This window comes from Pristiophorus japonicus, unplaced genomic scaffold (genome assembly GCF_044704955.1).
Source record: "Pristiophorus japonicus isolate sPriJap1 unplaced genomic scaffold, sPriJap1.hap1 HAP1_SCAFFOLD_30, whole genome shotgun sequence".
In the NCBI taxonomy this organism is placed as follows: Eukaryota; Metazoa; Chordata; class Chondrichthyes; family Pristiophoridae; genus Pristiophorus; species Pristiophorus japonicus.
This window is the reverse complement of record NW_027252779.1, coordinates 12,396,073-12,418,127: the sequence shown is the minus strand read 5'-3', so window position 1 is coordinate 12,418,127 and position 22,055 is coordinate 12,396,073. Positions and strand designations below refer to the sequence as shown.

General features: G+C 45.5%; 1 non-coding gene across 1 annotated transcript; it reads right to left on the bottom strand.

Moving 5' to 3' along the window:
* Positions 1–10,550: 10,550 nt before the first annotated feature.
* Positions 10,551–10,623, bottom strand: trnae-uuc (transfer RNA glutamic acid (anticodon UUC)). The gene has a single exon. It is a non-coding gene; the product is annotated as a tRNA-Glu (tRNA).
* Positions 10,624–22,055: the final 11,432 nt, after the last annotated feature.

Genomic DNA, 22,055 nt, shown 5'->3' with positions numbered 1-22,055 from the left:
CAAAAGTTTGAATCATTGTGGGTGGAGATTAGAGATAGTAAGGGGAAAAAGTCACTGGTTGGCGTAGTTTATAGGCCCCCAAATAATAACTTGACGGTGGGGTGGGCAATAATCAAGGGAATAATGGAGGCATGTGAAAAAGGCACGGCAGTAATCATGGGAGATTTTAAACTTCATATCGATTGGTCAAATCAAATCGCACGGGGTAGCCTGGAGGAGGAATTCATAGAATGCATCCGGGATTGTTTCTTAGAACAATAAGTTACAGAACCTGCAAGGGAGCAAGCTATCTTAGATCTGGTCCTGTGCAATGAGACAGGAATAATAAACGATCTTCGAGTAAAAGATCCTCTCGGAATGAGTGATCACAGTATGGTTGAATTTGTAATATTGAGGTTGAGAAAGTAGTGTCTCAAACGAGCATACTATGCTTAAACAAAGGGGACTACAGTGGGATGAGGGCAGAGTTGGCTAAAATAGACTGGGAACACAGACTAAACGGTGGCACAATTGAGGAACAGCTGATGGACTTTAAAGGAGCTCTTTCATAGTGCGCAACAAAAATATATTCCAGTGACAAAGAAGGGCAGTAAGAGAAGAGATAACCCGCCGTGGATAACCAATGAAATAAAGGAGAGTATCAAATATAAACCAATGCGTATAAGGTGGCCAAGGTTAGTGGCAAACTAGATGATTCGGAAAATTTTAAACGACAGCAAACAATGACTAAGAAAGCAATAAAGAAAGGAAAGATAGATTACGAAATTAAACTTGCGCAAAACATAAAAACAGATAGTAAAAGCTTTTACCGATATATAAAACGGCAAAGAGTGACTAAAGTAAATGTTGTTCCCTCAGAAGATGAGACGGGGGATTTAACAATGGGAAATGTGGAAATGGCTGAGACCTTAAACAATTATTTTGCTTCCGTCTTCACAGTGGAAGACACAAAAACCATGCCTGAAATTGCTGGTCACAGTAATGTGGGAAGGGAGGACCCTGAGACAATCATTATCACTAGCGGGGTAGTGCTGGACAGGCTAATGAGACTCAAGGTAGACAAGTCCCCTGATCCTGATGAAATGCATCCCAGGGTATTAAAAGAGATGGCGGAAGTTATCGCAGATGCATTCGTTATAATCTACCAAAAGTCCCTGGACTCTGGGGAGGTATCAGCGGATTGGAAACCAGCTAATGTAACGCCTCTGTATAAAAAAGGGGGCAGACAAAAGGCAGGTAACTATAAGCCGGTTAGTTTAACATCTGTAGTGGGGAAAATGCTTGAAACTATAATTAAGGAAGAAATAGCGGGACATCTAGATAGGAATAGTGCAATCAAGCAGACACAGCATGGCTTCATGAAGGGGAAATCATGTTGAACTAATTTACTGGAATTCTTTGAGGATATAACGCGCATGGTGGATAGAGGTGTACCGATGGATGTGGTGTATTTAGATTTCCAAAAGGCATTCGATAAGTTGCCACACAAAAGGTTACTTCAGAAGATAGAGTTACGCGGAGTCAGAGGATATGTATTAGCATGGATAGAGAACTGGCTGGCGAACAGAAAGCAGAGAGTCGGGATAAATAGGTCCTTTTCAGGTTGTAATTCGGTGGTTAGTGGTGTGCCACAAAGATCGGTGCTGGGACCACAACTGTTTGCAATATGCACAGATGACCTGGAAGAGGGGACAGAGTGTAGTGTAAATTAATTTGCAGATGACACAAAGATTAGTGGGGAAGCAGGTTGTGTAGAGGACACAGAGAGGCGGCAAAGAGATTTGGATATGTTAATGTAATGGGCTAAGATTTGGCAGATGGAATACAATGTCGGAAAATGTGAGGTCATCCACCTTGGGAAAAAAAAACAGTTAAAAGGAATATAATTTGAATGGGGAGAAATTACAACATGCTGCGGTGCAGAGGGACCTGGGGGTCCTTGTGCATGAATCCCAAAAAGTTAGTTTGTAGGTGCAGCAGGTAATCAGGAAGGTGAATGGAATGTTGGCCTTCATTGCAAGAAGGTTGGAGTACAAAAGCAGGGAGGTCCTCTGCAACTGCATAGGGTATTGGTGAGGCCGCACCTGGAGCACTGCGTACAGTTTTGGTCACCTTACTTAAGGAAGAATATACTGGCTTTGGAGGGGTTACAGAGACGATTCACTCGGCTGATTCTGCAGATGAGGGGGTTACCTTAGGATGATAGATTGAGTCGACTGGGTCTTTACTCGGTGGAGTTCAGAAGGATGAGGGGTGATCTTATAGAAACAATTAAAATAATGAAAGGGATAGACAAGATAGAGGCAGAGAGGTTGTTTCCACTGGTAGGGGTGACTAGAACTAGGGGGCACAGCCTCAAAATGCGGGGGAGCCTATTTAAAACCGAGTTGAGAAGGAATTCTTCTCCCAGAGGGCTGTGAATCTGTGGAATGCTCTCCCAAAAAATCAGTTCAGGCGAGCTCATTGAATGTATTCAAGTCACAGATAGATAGATTTTTAACCACTAAGGGAATTAAGGGATACTGGGATCGGGCGGGTAAGTGGAGCTCAGTCCACGGCCAGATCAGCCTTGATCTTGTTGAATGGCGGAGCAGGCTCGAGGGGCTAGATGGCCTACTCCTGTTCCTAATTCTTATGTTTCTTATGTTTCTTATGGAGTAGGCGTCTAATGCAACCAAACACATTTTTGAAAGGACCTGCATAGTCCACATGAATGCGTGACCATGGCTTGGTGGTCCAGGGCCAGGGGCTAAGGGGGGCTTCTCTAGGCGCATTACCCAGCTGGGCACACGTGTTGCACCTGCGAAAACAAAGTTCCAGGTCTGCGTCTATCCCTGGCCACCAAACGTGTGACCTGGCAATTGCCTTCCTCATGACAATGCCCGGGTGCTCATTGTGGAGTTCTCTGATGAACACCTCTCTGCCTATCTGGTTTCTACGCGATTTCCCATAAGTAGGCAATCGGCCTGAATCGGGAGTTCATCCCTGCCCCTGTGAAATAGTTTAACTTCCTCAGGGCATTCCCTGTACGTGGCTGCCCAGTCCCCATTCAGGATACATTTCTTGACTAGAGACAATAGCGGGTCTCTATTTGTCCAGACTTTAATCTGACGGGCTGTCACGGGTGAGTCTTCGCTTCCAAAAGCTTCAACAGCCATGACCATCTCAGCACCATGCTCGGTAGCCCTCTCAGTGGTGGCTAGTGGGAGCCTGCTGAGTGCTTCGGTGCAGTTTTCGGTGCCCGGTCTGTGCCGAATTGTGTAGTCATAGGCGGCTAACGTGAGTGCCCACCTCTGTATGCGGGCCGATGCGTTTGAATTTATGACCTTGTTGTCCGCCAAAAGGGACGTGAGGGGTTTGTGATCTGTCTCCAGCTCAAATTTCCTGCCAAACAGGTACTGGTGCATTTTCTTTACCGCATATACACATGCGAGCGCCTCCTTTTCTACCATCCCGTGACTCCTTTCTGCCTGGGACAGACTTCTGGAGGCCTAAACTACCGGCTGCAACTGACCCTTGGCATTGACATGCTGCAACACACACCCGACACCATTGGACGACGCATCGCACGTTAACACAATTTTCTCACATGGGTCATATAGCGTTAACAGATTGTTGGAACATAACAAATTGCGTGCTCTATTAAAAGCCCTTTCCTGGCTGTCCCCCCAGACATATTCTTGATCTTTGCGTAGGAGCATGTTTAGCGGCTCTAGCAGCGTGCTCAATTTGGGAAGAAAGTTGCCAAAATAGTTCAGCAGCCCCAGGAACGAACGCAGCTCCGTCGTGTTATGGGGTCTGGGTGCTCTCTGGATCGCTTCCGTTTTGGAGGCAGTAGGGCGGATCCCGTCTGCTGCTACCCTCCTCCCCAGGAATTCTACCACTGGAGATAGGAAGACGCAATTAGCCTTTTTCAGTCGCAGCCCTACCCGGTCTAATCTGCGTAGCACCTCCTCCAGGTTGTGGAGGTGTTCTTCTGCATCGTAACCCGTGATGAGGATGTCGTCCTGAAAAACCACCGTCCCTGGAATCGACTTGAGGCTTTCCATATTTCGTTGGAAGATCGCGGCAACCGAGCTAATCCAGAACGGACATCTGTTTTACTCAAACAACCCCTTGTGTGTCGTGATGGTGATCAGCTTCTTCGACTCACTCGCCAGCTCCTGGGTCATGTAAGCTGAGGTCAGGTCTAATTTTGAAAAAAGATTGCCACCAGATAGCGTCGCAAAGAGGTCTTCCGCTCTCCATCACGGGTACTGGTCTTGGAGTTACACCCGATTGATGATAGCCTTTTAATTACCACATATCCTGACCGACACATCCGCCTTGAGCACCGGCACAATCGGGCTCGCTCAGTCACTGAATTCGACTGGCGAGAAGATGCCTTCCCTCAGCATGCGGTCCAATTCGCCTTCTATCTTTTCTCGCATCACGTACGGCACCGCCCTGACCTTGTGGTGGACTGGTGTCCGGGTTTATGTGAATCACAACCTTGGCCACCATTAAATTGCCAATGCCGGGTTGAAATAATGAGTCAAATTTGTCCAGGATGTGTGAGCATGATAGTCACTCCACAGAGGAAAATGCATTGACACCGCCCCATTTCCTGTTCATGACAGCAATCCAACTTTGTGGGTCACGACTACCGTGGCGCTGCCTAGCACCGAAATGATCTCCTTTGTGTATGTTCGTAGCTGTGCGTCAATCGTCGATAATTTTGGCCTCCTGTCCTTGGACGCTCACAACTTTTCGAACTGTTTGGTACCCATCAGGGACTGGCTGGCACCCGTGTCGAGCTCCACTGATACTGGGATGCCAGTGAGGAGCACTTCAGCATTATCGGTGACTTCCTGGTGTATGAACTGTATCCGTGCTCCACATGAACTCACAGAACTTCAGCTTCAAGCGATTTCCCCCAGTGTTCATTTCTGCAATTTCTGCAGGTATTTTGCTCATCTCTGCAAACTCTAGGCTGAGTGTGTGCCTCCACATCTCCAAAATGAGCTGCTGTTGGAAACAAAAGGTCTCTTGCCAGTCGATCGTCACTGACTGCCCCGTCATTGTCCTTGAGTGCACCATTAACAGTTGTTGATGGCCCCTTTACTGGCCGCATTGTCCCTTGCAATGGCGTGAATCGCCGTTCAGCTTGCCATTGTCTCTGTCGAACTCCCCCTCTGCGTTCGGCTACATATTGGGGCATGCTCGATTGCCCTTGTCTGCCTGGTGGACTGTGTGATGCTTTAACAATGTTGAATCTCTGTCCCAACCATTGCTTAACACAGTATCTCTCGTCTGTTCTGCTAGTGGCCATGCTCGTGTGGTTTAAATCCCAGTTTCTCGTCGCCATTGATACGTCCTTACTATACAGTGTAAATGCACACGAGGCCCATGCTTCAGAGAAGGTCAGTCTGTGACCTGTCCTTTATTTCTTAGCACTCAAGTGATGGAAGTGGGTGGAGCTTGCCCTTTTATATCTGAAGGTCCAGATTAGGAGTGTCTCCCACAAGTTCACCAGCTCGTGGTTATTGTTCTCACAGTGTACAAATTAGGTCAGATTATACATGGGTTACAATGCTCGTTGAATACATGGCAGTCCCGGCCTCACTCACACTGGAGCTGGGGACAAGCGATTGGTCGATGGGTTGTATGTGGCTTCGATCTGCTTTTGTGAAGCGAGGCGGAGCTGCAGGATCCTTTAATGATCTCTCACAACTCTACTGAAAGCAGCCGGAACGTGCAGCTTTGAGAGGGGCTTTCTGCACCGTCAGGGCTGGAAACGGGAGGGAGTGAGAGACACTGTGTAGAGTTTGAGTGTGTACAGAACTGTACAGAGAATCAGCCAATGTCACAGGGCTGTGAAACACTGCATTTTGTTAATAGTATAGTATTAGGCAGTCCCTCGTATCGAGGATGACTTGTTTCCACACCAAAAAGGGATGAGTTCACAGGTGTTTCGATGAGGGACCTGACATTCTTGCTCCCGAACTAAATCCTGAAGGGTGGAAGATGCCTGTGGGTGGATTGTTTTAACGTGGGGTGACCATTGCACACCAGCCACCACACGGGCTTGACAGAGCTTGGTCTTGGTCCAGAGGCAAGGATTAACCAAGACCACCATAGACCAAGCTCTGCTGCATGGACCTAGTGTGCACACATGCGCCGACTATCCATAGATCGCAGTGTGGGCTGGTCCGTGTTGCCCCTGGGCTCTCGCCTCTCCTGAGCCCTGATCACGACGCTCCTGGGCCCCGATCAAAAATGGAGCAGTCAGAAACAGGACATCAATTAGTCTCTCTTATCTTGGAAACATCAAATATCAACACTGTTATTTGAAATATCAAAATATTAAACTCCAGCCGACTTGAAGGGTTATTAACATCAGCAGAAACAAACAGCACTTTGTTAATATTGAACCATTAATGTCAATTATTCAATTTTTTCTAATATTTAATTGAACAATGTTCATAATGTTCCCACCCGGTTACGAACTGGGAACCTTTCGCATGTTAAGCAAACGTGATAACCACTACACTACAGAAACACTGCGATTGAAGCAGTTCTAGGAACATAACCAGAGCTTTAACCTGCAAAGCTGGCCGATACTTCAGGAGCTGGTATGACGAGAATAGAATAACGGTGCTATATTTCGGAAGGCTGTGAGTGTGGCAGGAATTGATCTTTTGTTTCCCAGACTTTACACATAGGAACAGGAGCTGGCCATTTAGCAGCGAATGGTTAGGATCAGGAATGCACGGCTTGAAAGGGCGGTGGAGACAGACTCAATCTTATCTTTCAGACGGGAGTTGGATAAGTATCCGAAGGAAAAACAATTGCAGAGCTACGGGGGAAGGGCGGGGGAGTGGGATTCGCTGAGTCGGCACGGGCTCGATGGGCCGAATGGCCACCCGTGATGTAACCATTCCATGATTCGATAAGTTAGTGGCACATTTCATAGTGTGGGTGGGAGCACAACATTGCAAAGCGCCATAGATTGAGTCGGCAAAACTAGAGGCATCTGATTCAGGAGATTCGCGGGGCGTGGAAATTCGGGAGTTTAATGACTTTGAAAGGAACATTTTTGTTTTGTGCCGTTTCGGTCAGAGAAATGTTTGTGAAAGGAATTTATTGCAGAAAGGGATGCAGCATTTAACCTTCTGCCTTAACACTTCTTTCTGGGTGTCAGGTCACATTTCGTTTCAATGTTATTCTTCCAGAATTGCTATAAGAACATAAGAACATAAGAATTAGGAACAGGAGTGGGCCATCTAGCCCCTCGATCCTGCTCCAACTTCCCCAACATCGGGAACAATCTACCCGCATCTAACCAGTCCTGTACCATCAGAATCTTGTATGTTTCGATGAGATCCCCTCTCATCCTTCTAAACTCCAATGTATAAAGGCCCAGTTGATCCAGTCTCTCCTCATATGTCAGTCCAGCCATTCCGGGAATCAGTCTGGTGAACCTTCGCAGCACTCCCTTAATAGCAAGAACGTCCTTCCTCAGATTAGGACACCAAAATTGAAAACAATATTCCAGGTGAGGCCTCACAAAGGCTGTGTACAACTGCATTAAGTCCTCCCTGCTTCCATACTCAAATCCCCTGGCTATGAAGGCCAACATAACATTTACCTTTTTCCTGCTTGCTCTACCTGTATGCCAACTTTCAGTGACTGATGAACCATGACACCCAGGTCTCGTTGCACCTCCCCTTTTCCTCATCTGCCACCATTCAGATAATATTCTGTCTTCACGTTTTTGCCCTCAAAGTGGATAACCTCACATTTATCCACATTATACTGCATCTGCCATGAATTTGCCCACTCACCTAAACTGTCAAAGCACCCTGCAGTCTCTTAGCGTTCCCCTCACAGCTCTCACCGCCACCCAGTTTAGTGTCATCTGCAAACATGGAGATATTACACTCAAATCCTTCATCCAAATCATTGATGTACACTGTAAAGAGCTGGGGTCCCAGCACTAAGCCCTGCGGCACTCCACTAGTCACTGTCTGCCATTTTGAAAAGGACCCTTTTTTCCCGTCTCTCTGCTTCCTGTCTGCCAAGCATTTCTTTATCCACGTCAGTATATTACCCCCAATACCATGTGCTTTGATTTTGCACACCAATCTCTTGTGTGGACCCTTGCCAAAAGTCTTTTGAAAGTCCAAATACAGCACATCCACTGGTTCTCCCTTGTCCACTCTACTAGTTACATCCTCAACAATTCCAGAAGATTTGTCAAGCTTAAATCCATCCCTTTCATAAATCCATGCTGATTTGGACCGATCCTGTCACTGCTTTCCAAATGTGCTGCTGTTTCATCCTTAATAATTGATTCCAACATTTTCCTCATGACTGATGTCAGGCTAACCAGTCTATAATTACTCGCTTTCTCTCCCCCTTCTTAGAAAGTGGTTTTACATTATCTACGCTCCAGCCCATAGGAACTGATCCCGAGTCAATAGACTGTTGGAAAATGATCACCAATATATCCACCATTTCTTGGGCTGCTTCGTTAAGTACTCTTGGATGCAGACTATCAGGCCCCAGGGATTTATCATCCTTCAATCCCATCAATTTCCCACCTCATAAGGGTATCCTTCAGTTCCTCCTTCTCACTAGACCCTCAGTCCCCTAGTACTTTTGGAAGGTTATTCGTATCTTCCTTCGTGAAGACGGAACTGAAGTATTTGTTCAGTTGGTCTGCCATTTCTTTGTTCCCCATTATATATTCACCTGAATCCGATAGCAAGGGAGCTACAGTTAAATTCACTAATCTTTTTCTCTTCACATATTTGCAGAAGCTTTTGCAGTCAGTTTTAATGTTCCAAGCAAGCTTCCTCTCATAATCCATTTTCCCCCTCCTAATGAAACCCTTAGTCCTCCTCTGTTGAATTCTAAATTTCTCCCAGTCCTCAGGTTTGCTGCTTTTTTTGGCCAATTTATCTGCCTCTTCCTTGGTTTTAACACTATCCTTAATTTCGCTTGTTAGCCACGGTTGTGCAACGTTCTCCGTTCTATTTTTACTCCAGACAGGGATGTGCATTTGCTGAAGTCACCCGTGTGATCTTTAAATGTTTGCCATTGCCTATCCACCGTCAACCCTTTACGTATCCGTGGCCAGTCTATGCTAGCCAATTCACACCTCATACCATCAAAATTACCTTTCCTTAAGTTCAGGACCCAAGTTTCTGAATTAACTGTGACACTCTCCATCTTAATGAAGAATTCTACCATATTATGTTACTCTTCCCCAAGGGGCCTCGCACAACAAGATTGCTAATTAATCCATTCTCATTACACATCACCCAGTTAAGGATGGCCAGCTCTCTTCTTGGTTGAGAAAATCATCCATAATATACTCCATGAAATCCTCCTCCACCACATTTCAACCATGTGGTTAGCCCAATCACTATGTAGATTAAAGTCACCCATGACAACTGCTGTTCCACCACTGCACACATCCCTTCTTTCTTGTTTGATGCTCTCCCCAACCTTACCACTACTAACCAGTGAGACAGAAATTTCAGCAAGTGTCTGGTTATTGTGAAACAGCAATTGCTAAAAGAACAGTGAACCCGCCATGATTTGAGCACGCAACCATTGTATCTACAGTCAGACGCACTACCGTTGCACCACAAGGTCTACACATAAGTTAAGGGATGTTCGTCTATATGACGGTTCTGCAATACAAGGGGCTTTAAAATCCCCGTCCATTCCCACCAGGTATCACAAGCAGCGCTCACCTGACAGTCACCGGATGGTTTGTTCGAAAACTTTTCTCTTGCTTTCACAGGAAAGCAGCATTAATTCACCCCTCACCTACTTTTGCACAATCAAACAAATGCTAACTCAGGGACAGTCCATACTTCAATCATTTTCCTGTGCTTTGCATGTTAACTGTTAAACCATATCCCATTTTACTCACTGTATTTTAGCTTTCTGGTTCAAAGTCTTCATTGCCAATGACACCACGAATCTGGGGCAACTTTTATCAAATTTAACAGCACCGCTTATTCCTACCATGCACACAAAATACAATCAGTAGTGAAGATAAAATCCCACTGCGCGTATTTTCAGATTCAACGCAGTAGGATTTCAAATAAAGTGTAAGAATTTTACACTGAAAAGATTTCGAAGTGTTACTTGTATTTGTGTCTTTAAGTAAACTTTGTGACATCTGACTCCCATTCATGCCACTGCTGAATAAGAAAGGAGGGTTTGACGTTGACCAGACTGCACTGCCCCTGATATTTGTCAGCTCATCCTTTTTATTCAGTGGTTTCTCGCCCTTTGATGGGCTGCAGTGCAGCGGATATCACGTTAGTCTAAAATGCGAAAGGTCCTCGGTGGATTCGTTTTCTCTCACTCAAAGTTATCTATTTATTGAAGTGAAATAAAAAGCAATTAAGGAATAAGGGAACCCTTTTGCCAGGAGAATAAATAGCAAATAAAAACAGCAAATGTTGGAAATCTCAGCAGGTCAGGCAACATTTGCAGGGAGACGAAACTCGCCTCCGATTGTTCATCCACAGCAAGTTTAAACATAATGTTTCTACCCAGGATCGAACCAGGTACTTTTTGCATGAAAAGCAAACGTGATAACCACTACACTACAGAAACCTCTGGTAGATGCCCCCCACAGAGGGGAGCTGACCAGTGAGCTCCTTCTGTGCTGCTCGGGAATGTGTTGGCTCATCTTTAACAACTTCTGTCCCACACTGAAAGTTCTCAATCCTTCAATTCCGCGTCAATACCAGGCCACAAGACGTGGGATCTAGCTATGGCCTTCATGAGAACGATCCCCGGGTGCTCGCGGTAGAGCTCCCGGACAAATGCCTCTCTGCCTCGCAGAGGCATGACGACTCGGCTGCCCCACATCAGGCAGTGTGCTTGTAGTGATAGCTCATGCATGCTCCTGTGAAAGGGTTTTAATTCCTCGGGGCAGGCATCACGAGCCTCTGCCCAGTCACTGGTTAGGACACGTTTTTTTACTAAGGATAACGTGGGGTCGCTGGACGTCCAGGCTCTGATTTGGTGAGCTGTTATGGGCGAAACTGTGGACTCAAAGGCATTGATTGCCATGACGATCTCACAGTCCTATTCGTCAGACCCTTCCGTGGTCGCCAGGGGTAGCCTGCTGCGCACGTCGGCACAGTTGTCTGTGCCTGGTCTGTGCCTTATGTTATAGTCGTAGGACGCCAGCATGAGTGCCCACCGATTAATTCGCGCCGAAGCGTTGCCGTTTATTGCCTTACAGAAACTTCTGGTACAACAGCCCCAACAGAGGGCAGCTGACCACTGAGTTCCATCTGTGCTGATCGGGAATGTGTTGGCTAACCTTAAACAACTTCTGTCCCACACTGAGGGCCCAAGTTTCGGGTGGAGTTGCTCCTAGTTTTTTGGAGCAACGAGTTTAGTTTTGAGAATGTTAGAAATTGCAAGTGTCGGATATTAGTTTGCTCCAGTTCTACTGAGTTAGTTGAGGTTGGCTTCAGGTAAGGTATTTTTTTTCAAAAGGGGGTGTGTCCAGCCACTCAGGCCTGTTTTTCAAGTTTCGACAGTGAAAATTTACTACAAACTAATTAGGCTGGAGTAAGTGTCCACTATTGTAAGTTCAGAACAACCTTACCTAGAGGTAAGCTCAGTGCAGGCACAGCCAGAGAGGAGGTGGGAATTAAACACAAAAAAGAATGAAGCATTAAGCACATCACTTAAAATGTCCAAAAACCTCTTTTGATGATATCTTGCCTTATATCTGCTAAATGAGGATAGTTGCTTCTCTTTTTATAAATAAACATGTGTTACCTCATGGCTGAGGCAGGCACATTCCGGCTGCTTTCAGATGAGCTGTGAGTGATTATTAAAGAGTCCGAGGGTCCTGTAGCCCCCCACAATAGGATATCCTCTCCCCCGGAGTTTTCCTCAGCCTGTGCTCGGTGTACGGCGAGCTTTGGCCTGGGTCTGAGGTAGCTTGCATCCCAGGGATGGACAACAACCCTCTGAGCTCTGGAACTGGGAAGAGCGAATAACTAATGAGTTGTTTGTGGGTTTGAAATGCGGCTTAGATCTGCTGGAATTAACCGAGGCAGCGGCTGTGAAACATTGCATTGTGTTCAGATTTAATCACAGCTATATCCGCAGTCAGGAGCTGAAAAGGACGAAGAGCTGAAAAAACACAAGAAAAAAGCTAAGAAATATCAGCAATTGTGGTAAACACTTTAATGTGTTTCCTGCTCGTTTAGTGATGCGGTGCTCACAGAGGGAGCCCGGATTCAGAAAGTAACTCTTTCATTCAAAATATTTCAAATAATGACATGCAACTAATTAAACTGTGTGTCGGGGGATGGGGGTGGGTGAAGATTATTTGTTTTATTCCCCATTCATTAACTGACAGCGTTGTTTTGTAGAATTGTTACTGAGGGACAGTGGAAACTTCAATTACTGAACTTTAATCATTCAAGGATTTTGAATCATTGATGAAGTTTTCTCCCCTATCTGACTTTACACACTCTGTATTTAGGAGACTGGTTTAAAATGTTCAGTGCTCATGCGACAAGGAAACATGGGCGACTTTTGTTCAATTTATTTCACAGCAAAAATAGTCTCCAAAATAATGTTTTTGCCCGGGTTCGAATCGGGGACCTTTCGCGTGTGATGCCAACGTGATAACTGCTACACTGCAGAAACGGTGTGATTAAAACAATCTTAGGAATATAACCAGAGCTTTAAACTACACAGCTGGCCGATACTTCAGGAGCTGGTTTTAGGAGAATAGAATGACGGTGCGAAATTTAGGAAGGCTGTGAGTGTGGCAGGAATTGATCACGAGTTTCCCAGACTTTACACACAGGAACAGGAGGTGGCCATTTATCAGCGTGTGGTTAGGATCTGGAATGCACGGCTTGAAAGGGCGATGGAGGAAGAATCAATCTTATCTTTCAGACGGGAGTTGGATAAGTGTCTGATTTAAAAACAATTGCAGAGCTAAGGGGGAAGGGCGGGGGAGTGGGACTCGCTGAGAGTCGGCACGGGTTCGATGGGCCGAATGGCCTTCCGTGCTGTAACCATTCCATGATTCGATAAGTTCGTGGCACATTTCATAGTGTGGGTGGGAGCACAATATTGCAAATGGACATGGATTGAGTCGGCAAAACTAGAGGCATCTGATTCAGGAGATTCGAGGGGCGTGGAAATTCGGGAGTTTAATGACTTTGAAAGAAACATTTTTGTTTTGTGCCGTTTCGGTCATTGAAATGTTTGTGAAAGGAATTTTTTGCAGAAAGGGATGCAGCATTTAACCTTCTGCCTTAACACTTCTTTCTGGTTGTCATCTCACATTTCATTTCGATGTTATTCTTCCAGAATTGCTATTTTATTTGGTGTTTCACAATAACCAGACCCTTGCTCTCAAGTCAGTCTCACTGTTTCCCCAGTCTCCTGTTGATGTAACCAGCAATGAACATTTTGACCCAGACCCCGAATGCACAGTGTGTAAAATGGTTTATGGTTTCAGAGTTCACTTGCAGAGCACAGAAGAAATGATTCATTTATGGAGTTCCTTCAGTTAGCATTTCTTTAATTGTGCAAAAGAAGATTGTGGGTTAATTGATGATGATTTTCCATGAAAGCAACATTAAATTAACAGAAATGCAATCGCCCAACATGGGACTCAAACCCACGACCCTGTAATTAAGAATCTCATGTTCTTCCAACTGAGCACGCCGGGCTTCTGTCTAACGCTGGATTTTATCGCTCATTGCAGCCAGGCGCCTTTTGGCCACCCGCAGGCTGGATACACTAGCGACCCAACAGCTCATTGACTGTTGGAGTGGGACCATGCGGTGCTTCAGAAGACAGGTCGAAAAAGCAAAGTCACTGATTTCGTGTCATGTGCTCCTCCGATCAAGAATAGCAACACACTAAAAATGCTTCAATAATGGTTACACCTGAGCTCCACATTTGTCAAGGAGCTGGCTCGTTGGTCTAGGGGTATGATTCTCACTTTGGGGTTGTTATTTGAAATTTGCGAGAGGTCGCTGGTTCAAATCCCCGACAAGCTCTCAGTTTACCCACGAATTTTGAAATTGCATCGAACTTTTGCAAAGAAGGACTTGCATTTCTGCAACACCTTTCAGGAACTCATGACGCCCCAAAGCGCTTTACAGCCGTTGAGTTATGTTTGAAGTGTTGTAGTGTGGGGAAAGATGTGCCCAAATCACCCCACACGAACCGCAACTCTTTGCGAAGGAGTTCGGTGCAAAGAATCAGGTATCTCAGGGACTTGGACTTTCTATGAATGAGTTCTGCTTGTACCTGCGTTCAATTTTGAAGCAGCAACTGGGCTTCCATCTCACGGGAGCAGTGTGTAGCGGTTAGCGAGTAGGTGAACAGGTTGATGTGCGCCGCTTTCAATCTTTGAAATTTCACCAAACAAAGAAACGGTGAATCCAACTGTCCCTGTAAGCGACGGATTGAAGGGATCGGTGCTCCAAACAGAGCTGGAACACGCGCAGTGCAGGAATAGGGTCCGCAACATTAAATGTCAGAGTTATTAAGCAGACAATAATTAAACATACACTTAACAACAGTACTTACACCCAAACCTTGCGAATGTTAGCCGAAGAACTCAAACACGTTACAGTTCCCAGCTCGGTGTACAAATTGAACAAACATTAATCGGATTCTAAACTATCTGTTCCAAATGCCACATTTTCCATCTTTTCCTTACCCCTGCTACGTGACAATTGAAATTTTTAATAGTATTACCTAACACAACTGCCCAACTTCTGATGGAAGGTCATTAACCTGCAACGTTAACTCTGTTTCTCTCCCCACAGATGCTGCCTGACCTGCTCAGTGATTCCAGCATTTACTCTTTTTATTCTCCAAACTTATAATCAGAGTATCATTTCCCTTGCCATCTAACTGCACTCCTTCCTGATATGTAGCCTTGTCCTACAAACAGGCTCCTTTCGCACGATTCAAGCATTCATTGGAATTATAACTTCTTAACGATAACAATTCTGTGATGTCTATAACTCTGTAATACTTGCCGCCAGAGGGCGCAACTGTTGGATTCCTAATGGTCACCTGCCCACGCAGGGCCAATATAAAAGGTAGGCTGCCATGTAGTTCAGGCACTCTTTAATAAAGAAGACTAAGGTCACACTAAGTTTAACTCACTGTACTCAGCCTCGGGGAGTTCTTCTCTACACAACTATTGGCGACGAGTAACAGAATACGAACCTTCACACAACCATGGCTGTGTTGGAATATTAGAGAGATAATTAAAGGGTTATGATTGCGAAGCTTTCGTCGAGCAGCTCGACCAGTACTTTGTGGCCAACGAGCTAGAAGGAGACACTAACGTGGCCAAGCACAGGGCGGTTCTCCTCACTGTCTGTGGGCCTAAAACATACAGCCTCATCAAGAATCTGCTCACACCGACAAAACCAACGGGGAAGGAATATTCAAATTTGTGCACACTGGTTTTTCGACTATCTCAAGCCGAAGGAGAGTATCCTCAGGGTCAGATATCGTTTTTACACGCACCATCGTTCCGGGGACCAGGACCTAGCGGATTATGTCACCGACCTGAGACACCTCGCGGGATCTTGCGATTTTGGAGCTGCGTTGGGGCAAATGCTGTGCGACTTTTACGTGCTGGGCATCAGCCACGAGGTCATTCTTCGAAAGCTGCTGGCTGCTGAAACCCGAGACCTGAGCAGGGCCATCGCGATCGCCCAGGCATGCATGGCCACGGACGAAAACACCAAACAGATATCTCCTCAACATCGAAGCTCATCGGCAAGTACTGTGCATAAAATGATGTTGCTAGCAGGCCGAACTGCATATGGCAGAGCCTATTCGTCTGTGGCTGCAAGACCTGTGATGACTCAGAGTGCGCCATCGGGGATGAATGTGATTCTATTAGCACCGTGTTGGTGCTGTTGGGGTAATCATCGGGCACATCAATGTCGATTCAAGCACTACGTGTGCAAAGGCTGCACAACGATGCGGTACCTCCAGTGAATGTTCAAACGTGCTGTGACATAGCACATGGCAGAGGATGATCGAATCGTCAGATACCCCTGTATGTTTAATTGCCAGTCTTGGCCACCCTGCAACCACGTTTCTGTAATGGCCACCAAATCATACCCATTTGTAATGATTTGTGCCGTCAACTCATTTACTTTATTTCAAATGCTTCGTGCGTTTAGGTAGACTGTTTTAATACCAGTTTTTAAACGATTATTTTTAGTTTTGACCCTTCTTGCAGCCCCTTTACATTCAGTGGCCCTTTTTATTTTTTGCCTTAGGTTTCTCTGCCGTCCACTTTTACTCATCTCCTTTCTGTCTTTTGCATTTGTCTCCTTTTTGTTTCCCTCTGTCTCCTTGCATTGGTTCCCATTCCCCTTCCATATTAGTTTAACTCCTCCCCAACAGCACTAGCAAGCACTCCCCCTACGACATTGGTTCCGGTCCTGCCTAGGTGCAGACCGTCCGGTTGGTACTGGTCCCACCTCCCCCAGAACCGTTTCCAATGTCTAAAGGGGCAAAGTGTGTTAGAAAGACAAGCCTGAAGGCTCTGTGCCTCAATGCGAGGAGTATTCGGAATAAAGTGGACAAATTAACTGTGCAGAGAGCAAATAACTGATATGATGTAATTGGCATCACGAAGATATGGCTCCAGGGTGACCGAGGCTTGGAACTCAACATCCAGGGGTATTCAACATTTAGGAAGGGTAGACAGAAAGGAAAAGGAGGCAGGGTGTCATTTTTAAGTAAAGAGGAAATTAATGCAATAGTAAGAAAGGACATTTGCTTCGATGATGTGGAATCAGTATGGGTGGAGCTACGGAATACCAAAAGGCAGAAAACGCTAGAGGGAGTTGTGTACAGACCGCCAAACAATAGTAGTGAGGTTGGGGACAGCATCAAACAAGAAATTAGGGATGCATGCAATAAAGGTACAGCAGTTATCATAGGCGACATTTATCTGCATATAGATTGGGCTAACCAAACTGGTAGCAATGCGGTGGAGGCGGATTTCCTGGAGTGTATCAGGGATAGTTTTCTACGGCAATATGTCGAGGAACCAATTAGGGAGCTGACCATCCTAGACTGGGTGATGTGTGATGAGAACGGACTAATTAACAATCTTGTTGGGCGAGGCCCCTTGCGGAAGAGTGACCATAACATGGTAGAATTCTTTATTCTGATGGAGAGTGACACACTTAATTCAGAAACTAAGGTCCTGAACTTAAGGAAAGGTAACTTTGATAGTTTGATGTGTGAATTGGCTCGAATAGACTGGCAAATGATACTTAAAGGTTTGACGGTGGAAAGGCAATGACAAACATTTAAAGATCACATGGATGAACTTCAGCAATTGTACATCCCTTTCTGGAGTAGAAATAAAACTGGGAAGGTGGCTCAACCGTGGCTAACAAAGGAAATTAAGGATAGTGTTCAATCCAAGAAAGTGGCATATAAATTGGCCAGAAAAAGCAGCAAACCTGAGGACTGGGAGAAATTTAATATTCAGCAGAGGAGGACAAAGGGTATAATTAAGAGGGGGGAAATTGAGTATGAGAAGAAGCTTGCCGGGAACATAAAAACTGACTCCAAACGCTTATATAGATATGTGAACAGAAAAAGATTAGTGAAGACAAACGTAGGTCCCTTGCAGTCGGATTCAGGTGAAATTATAATGAGGAACAAAGAAATGGCAAACCAATTGAACAAATACATCGGTTCTGTCTTCATGAAGGAAGACACAAATAACCTTCTGGAAGTACTAGGGGATGGAGTGCGTCATGAGAAAGAGGAACTGAAGGATATCCATATTAGGTTGGACATTGTGTTAGGGAAATTGATGGGATTGAAGTCCGATAAATCCCCGGGGCCTGAAAGTCTGCAACCCAGAGTACTTTAGGAAGTGGCCCTAGAAATAGTAGATTCAATGGTGATCATTTTCCAACAGTCTATCGACTCTGGATCAGTTCCTATGGACTGGAGGGTAGCTAATGTAACACCACTTTTTAAAAAGGGAGGGAGAGGGAAAGCGCGTAATTATAGACTGGTTAGCCTGACATTATTAGTGGGGACATTGTTGGAATCAATAATTAAAGATGAAATAGCAGCGCATTTGGAACGCAGTGACAGGATCGGTCCAAGTCAGAATGAATTTATGAAGGGGAAATCATGCTTGACAAATCTTCTGCAATTTTTTGAGGATGTAACTTGTAGAGTGCACAAGGGAGAACCAGTGGAAGTCATGTATTTGGACTTTCAAAAGGCTTTTCACAAGGTCCCAAACAAGAGATTGGTGTGCAAAATCGAAGCACATGGCATTGGGGGTAATATACTGGCGTGAATAGAGAACTGGTTGGCAGAGAGGAAGCAGAGAGTCGGGATAAACGAGTCCCTTTCGAAATGGCAGGCAGTGACTAGTAGAGTGTCGCAGTGCTCAATGCTGGGACCCCAGCTCTTTACAACATACATCAATGATTTGGATGAAGGAATTGAGTGTATTATCACGAAGTTTGAAGATGACACTAAAGTGGGTGGCAGTGTGAGCGGTGAGGGGGATGCTGAAAGACTGCAGGTTGACTTGGACAGGTTAGGTGAGTGGGTCAATGCATGGCAGATGCAGTATAATGTGGATAAATGTGAGGTTATCCACTTTGGGGGCAAAAACGCGAAGACAGAATATTATTTGAATGGTGGCAGATTAGGAAAAGGGGAGGTGCAACGAGAACTGGGTGTCATGGTTCATCAGTCATTGAAAGTTGGCATGCAGGTTCAGCAGACGGTGAAGAAGGCAAATATGTTGGCCTTCATAGCTAGGGGATTTGAGTAGAGGAGCAGCGAGGTCTTACTGCAGTTACACAGGCCCTTGGTGAGGTCTCACCTGGAATATTGTGTTCAGCTTTGGTCTCCTAATCTGAGGAAGGGTGTTCTTGCTATTGCGGGAGTGCAGCGAAGATTCACCAGACTGATTGCCGGGATGGCAGGACTGACATATGAAGTGAGACTGAATCACCTGGGCCTTTATACATTGGAATTTAGAAGGATGAGAGGGGATCTCATAGAAACATAAAAGATTCTCACTGGACAGGATAGAGGCTGATAGAATGTTCCTAATGTTGGGGAAGTCCAGAACCAGGGGATACAGTCTTAGGGTAAGGGGTAGGCCATTTAGGACTGAGATGAATAGAAACTTCTTCACTCAGTGAGTTGTTCACCTGTGGAATTCCCTACCGCAGACAGTTGTTGATGCCAGTTCATTGGATATATCCAATAGGGAGTTAGATATGGCCCTTACGGCTAAGGGGATCAAGGGGTATGGAGAGAAACCAGGAACGGGGTACTGAGGGAGTGATCATCCATGATCTTATTGAATGGGGGTGCAGGCTCGAAGGGCCGAATGGCCTACTCCTGCACCGATTTTCTATGTTTCTATGAATGAGAGGTGATCTTATAGAAACATATAAGATTATGACAGGGCTTGACAAGGTGGATGCAGAGAGGATGTTTCCACTTATGGGGGAGACTATAACTAGATGGCCTGATCTTAGAAAAAGGGGCCACCCATTTAGAACTGAGAAGACAAGAAATTCCTGCTCTCAAACGGTTGTGAATCTGTGGAATTCGTTGCCTCAGAGAGCTGGGGAAGTTGGGACATTAAAAAACTGTCTATTTCTGTCTTAAATTTATTTAAGGGATAAGGGGTTATGGGGAGCGGGCAGGGAAGTGGAGCTGAGTCCATGATCGCATTAGCCATGATCTTATTGAACGACGGAGCAGGCTCAAGAGGCCTTATGGCCTACTCCTGCTCCTATTTCTTATGTTCTTATGTTCTTATTTATTGAAAATATACAAGAATGTTTCCTGACTCAACATGTTGATGAGGTAACTTGGGAAAATTATATATTGGATGTGGTGTTTAGTAGTGAGCCTGACCTCGTATCAGGTCTCCGTGTGGGGGAACATCTGGGCAACAGTGATCACATTGTAGGGTCCCAATTGGCCGGGAGAACCAAAGTGACTGAGAACCTGCAAGTCGCACGGCATTTCAGAAAGACAAACTTCTCCAAAATGACAGAGGACTTGCAACAGGTAAATTGGCCAACCCTACTCGGTGGTGATGTGACCGATGTTGAATATAAATGGAACGTATTTCAGAAATAAAATGTTGAAAACTAACGTAGCCAAAATCAAAAGATGGAAATGTGGTAAGAAAAAGTCAAGGTTGCTGACTGGCTCTGTACAAAGACAAATAACATGTAAACAGAAATGTCTCTATAAATTAAAGAAATTTAACACTCAAATAAATAGTGTTCAATTCAAAGAAAACGGAAGCTGCTATTCGATCAGCAAAAAGGTTATTTGCAAAAAAGAATTGTAGGCAACTGTGGCAGCCATGGGAAGAGCCTTTTTTATTTATGGAAAGAGTCAGAGAACGATCAAAGACTGTGTTGGGCCACTGAAGGGTGTTCAAGGACAGTTTACAAAGTACTCACTGAGTATGGCGGAAATATTAATGAGTACTTTGCATCAGTCTTCACCCTTGAAGATCATGCTCAAATATTAGAATTTAATAACACTAGTTTTTCTCTGTAACATTATAATAGATAAGAATATTGTTTTAGAAAAAAAATAACCACATAAAAATACATAGAGCAGCCAGCCAAGGGTCCTCTGGGAGATGGGACATGTGCTGTGTGAGGCCGTCCGGGAGATGGGACATGTGCTGTGTGAGGCCCTCCAGGAGATGGGTCATGTGCTGTGAGAGCCCCTCCGGGAGATAGGACATGTGCTGTGTGAGAGCCCCTCCGGGAGATGGGACATGTGCGGTGTGAGAGCCCCTCCGGGAGATGGGACATGTGATGTGTGACGGTCATCTGGGAGATAGGACATGTGCTGTGTGAGCCCCTCCGGGAGATGGGACATGTGCTGTTTGAGGCCCTCCGGGAGATGGGTCATGTGCTGTGTAAGCCCCTCCGGGAGATGGGTCATGTGCTGTGAGAGCCCCTCCGGGAGATGGGACATGTGCTGTGAGAGCCCCTCCGGGAGATAGGACATGTGCTGTGTGAGAGCCCCTCCGGGAGATAGGACATGTGCGGTGTGAGAGCCCCTCCGGGAGATGGGACATGTGATGTGTGACGGTCATCTGGGAGATAGGACATGTGCTGTGTGAGGGTCCTCCGGGAGATGGGACATGTTCTGTGTGATGGTACTCCGGGAGATGGGACATGTGCTGTGTGAGCCCCTCTGGGAGATGGGACATGTGCTGTGTGAGGGTCCTCCGGGAGATGGGACATGTGCTGTGTGAGCCCCTCTGGGAGATGGGACATGTGCTGTGTGAGGGTCCTCTCGGAGATGGGACATGTGCTCTGTGAGCCCCTCCGGGAGATGGGACATGTGCTGTGTGAGCCCCTGGCCTGTATGTTTAATAACTCACTGCACTCTGGAATGGTCCTTACAGATAGGAAGGAGGCTAAAGTAATCCCCATTTTTAAAACAATGTGACAAAGCAGACCTGGGTAACTATCGGCCCATCAGTTTAATATCAGTAATAGGTAAGATGCTGGAAAGAATCATAAGGGATGCAATATATGAATACTTGGATAGGGAGGAAGATATTAGGGAAAGCCAACATGGCTTCATAAAGAGTTCATGTCTCACAACTCTAATTGTATTTTTTGAAGAAGTTACAAAGTTGGTGGATGAGGGAAGCCCAGAAGACATTGTCTACTTAGATTTCCAAAAACCTTTTGAAAAGGTACCACACAAGAGGCTTCTCTATAAGATCGGAGCCTCTGGTACTGATAATATATTGAGCTGGATACAGAACTGGCCGGCAGGATGTGGGTAAAGAGCAGTTATAGATGGATTTGGATCTGTTTGGAGACCGGTCACCAGTGGTGTCCTGCAATGTTCAGTGTTGGCACCGTTGCTTTTTGCTATTTTTATTTATGATCTGGATTTTGGGGTTGGGGGCACAATTTTGAAATGATACCAATATCTGTGCGAGTGCTCGAACT